Consider the following 3,353-nt stretch of genomic DNA (forward strand, 5'->3'; position numbering starts at 1 on the left):
AGTAGTGTATTGTGCACTTTTATTTTGAAAGTACTGCTATATGAACTAAAGGGCAATAACATTTGGTTTAAACACTTTAAACACATCAGGTTCTTGTTAACAGCAGTATTCCCTTTACACAGCAACAGTTATAATGATTCTGATCATAGATATTCAGCCGGTGTTCACAACTTTATCTTCATGTGTGTAAGAGATGATATTTAAATATACACCTTGAAAACTGAAAACCTATCTACGTCATGTTGTTATGTTTGTTAAATTCTCAGTAGTGAAAACTAAATGATGCTTATTATACATATTACAAACAAAACACTAAAAACTCTAAAAACATAATTTAAATGAATCTCTTTTTTGGTATTGTGGTCAGACACATATGCAACGCTGATTACCGTAATATGTGTGGTATTTGTTATAAATGTACGTTGGTACATAGAGGGTGATAAGAAGCTGTACTTGGAGGGACTTAGGACCCAGGGGAATGTAGGTGAAGCAAACAGGAAGAGACGTCACACAAACAGCTGTTCACCGCTCGCTGCCGGCTGGTTCTGGTGTTAAAAATGTCCGCTTAATAATAAAAAATAAACTGCGTTAACCTGCGATAAAATAATTGTCGGCGTTAATTAATGAATGCGTTCATGCGATAATAACGCGTTAACTTGCCCAGCACTAATATTAATATACCTGTGTATCCAGGTGTGTATATATTAATATACCTGTGTATATATTAATATACAGGTGTATAAATATTAATGAATACAGCGTACCTGAGTCCTGGACACCAGCTTCTTGAACGGCCAGCTGTCTTCATGTCTGACGAGCTCCACAGTCAGCTGCTCACAGGCCGACAGCTCGTGGACGCCGTAGTTCCTGCCGGAGGAACGTCGGCTGGACGAAGAGGAGGATGAAGGAGGGAGGACGGGTCTGGAGGTTTTAGGAGGCGGAGCTACGTTTAGGGGAGGAGCAGAGGGGAGAGGTCAATAACTGAAAACCAGGAACACGCTTCACTTCCTGGTTCAACATTCTAATCAGGTCACCTGTCGGCAAGTGTTTACATTACATTATATTACATTCATTTAGCAGACGCTTTTATCAAAAGCGACTTACAATTCAGATTCTATCACACCGTAGCCACAGCTACGGGAGCAATTTTGGGGTTAAGTGTCTTGCTCAAGGATGCAGATTAGCGGAGCCAGGGTTCGAACCGCCGATCCTCTGATTGAAGGACGGCCTTTCTCTCCACTTAGCCACCGTCGCCCGTTTTACTGTTTATTGATTGGTTGTTTACCTGTCGGCAGGTGTTAAACGTTTATTGATTGGTTGTTTACCTGTCGGCAGTTGTTAAACATTTATTGATTGGTTGTTTACCTGTGCGCAGGTGTTTACCTGTTGGTGATTTCTTGCGGGGCTCGGTCTGACCCGATGAGGTTTTGGTGTTGCCGTTTGGTGCCAGGATCTCGTGGCTCAGACGGGCGCTGACCCGACTCCCAAAACGGGGCGGAGCTTTACCTGCAGAGGTGTTGGCCTTCACATTGGGGGGTGTGGCCTTCTTACCTGAGGACCTGTGATTGGATAGAATCGGGAATTAGAGCTAGAGTAAACTGGGAGCAGGGTCTACAGTAAACCGGGAGCAGGGTCTACAACAGATACTGACTTGGAGGCGGATGCGTTTTTCCCTGCTGAGGCAGGCGTGCTGTTCTTGGCAGTAGCCTGTTGACCTTTGGATGTGGCCTGTTGACCCTTGCCTTTAAGGGGCGGGGCCAGGTTTTTCTTTGTTCTGCATAGATTTCGAGAGGAGAAGCTGCTGTTTGAGACTGATCTCACAGTAAATGGTCGAGGTGGAATATTTCCACACTTACCTCACTACTGCTTCCTCCTCCTCCTCCTCCTCCTCCTCATCCTCTTCCTCCTCCGACTCCTCTTCTTCCTCCGACTCCTCCTCTTCTTCTTCCTCTTCTAGCTCCTCCTCTTCCTCATCAATAGAAGAACGTTGACGGGACGGGAGGCGGCTTGATCTCTGTTTGGGTCGACAGTCTGGACAGAACCAGTCCCCTTCTGGAACAGACTAAAGACAAGCAGACAATATGCGTTTAGTGTTAGCATGATGCTAAAAGGCCTCATACAGTGGGTCTGGTTAGCGTACCTTGAGGCGGGGCCTCAGACAGTGGGTGTGGTGTCCTCGATCACAGCCGTCACACAGCAGCATGTTGTCGGCGTCTCCTTTGCGTCTGCAGATGCGACAGCGAGCATTGAGGATGGAGCGAGACCAGAGAACACTTCTCTCCAGACTGGACAGGTGGACAAACACCTGGACACAAACATCAGCATGTCAAACCCACAATAAACACACCACAGTATCTCATAGAATAACAGCTGCTCCAGTGTCCAACATGTCTAGCGGAGACAATGTGAACTTTACCAACTGAAACATATAATAGTGTTTGTCTTTTCCACTGACGGACTCACATTGTTACTAAAAGTGTTGGAAGAGAAACCAAATATTTTTCTATATAAGTCTATTAAAAATAATGAGGGGGTTTTCTGACCTGAGACAGACTTGAGCAGATCTGAAGAGACTCCCTCCATCGCTCCAACACGGTCTTAGTGACCCGACCGCTGTCACTGCCGTCTGAGGACAGACAGACAGACAGGGGGACAGAGAGACAGACAGACAGAGAGAGAAAAAGTGAGTTTTCTGCTGACTTGAAACTCTTCACAGCTGTTAATGAGGTCAGACCAGAATATGATTCTACTGAGAGACTTAATATTCATAATAATAATCGTTTTAGAGTCTGTCCTTAAACAGGAAGTCCTACCATCACTGGCCTGGTCCTCGTCCTTCTTCTTGTTCTTCTTGTTCTTCTGGTCTTTCTTTGAGTCTTCGTCTCCTGTAAAGAACCAGAGAACATGTAAACATACTCTGACCTGTAGAACAAGTAAATGATCATGAACTGGACTACAGACTGTTCACATATCACATCATCTCTGTGTGTGAGGGAGTTCAATTCTCCACGTCATTCATGAGAGAACATCATGAGCTGTGAACTTCTCCTGTATATCTGTATCAGTATTAGTCTTATCATAGGACTCACCCAGCGGAGCTTTGATGAAGCGCCTCTCGATGCCTTGCTCAATGTGAGTCAGGGCCTGAGCCAGGATTTGTACCGAGCTGCTGACCAGCTGAGGAGTCCCGCCGCTGCTGCTGATCGCCACGCTGTCCGACCTCAACTCCTGTAGCCTGTCAAAGACACATCTGTCAACAGGGCATCATAAACGGTGGTTCTGAGGGGGAGGAGCCTGTCGGCTTGAAATCCATCAAGTCATATCTTCAGCTGTGTACCTGTCTCTGGCTCTCA

At 45.8% G+C, this 3,353-nt stretch overlaps 1 long non-coding RNA gene across 1 annotated transcript; it reads right to left on the bottom strand.

Annotated features, from left to right (window-relative positions):
- Positions 1 to 674: 674 nt before the first annotated feature.
- On the bottom strand, positions 675 to 1,898 carry LOC116379443 (uncharacterized). The gene is made up of 4 exons (XR_004212420.1): positions 1,857 to 1,898; positions 1,652 to 1,774; positions 1,384 to 1,559; positions 675 to 943 (listed from the first exon to the last, which is right to left on the bottom strand). It is a non-coding gene; the product is annotated as an uncharacterized LOC116379443 (long non-coding RNA).
- Positions 1,899 to 3,353: the final 1,455 nt, after the last annotated feature.

The sequence above is a fragment of the Anarrhichthys ocellatus genome, unplaced genomic scaffold (genome assembly GCF_004355925.1).
Source record: "Anarrhichthys ocellatus isolate YVR2014 unplaced genomic scaffold, GSC_Weel_1.0 scaffold4339, whole genome shotgun sequence".
Classification (NCBI taxonomy): Eukaryota; Metazoa; Chordata; class Actinopteri; order Perciformes; family Anarhichadidae; genus Anarrhichthys; species Anarrhichthys ocellatus.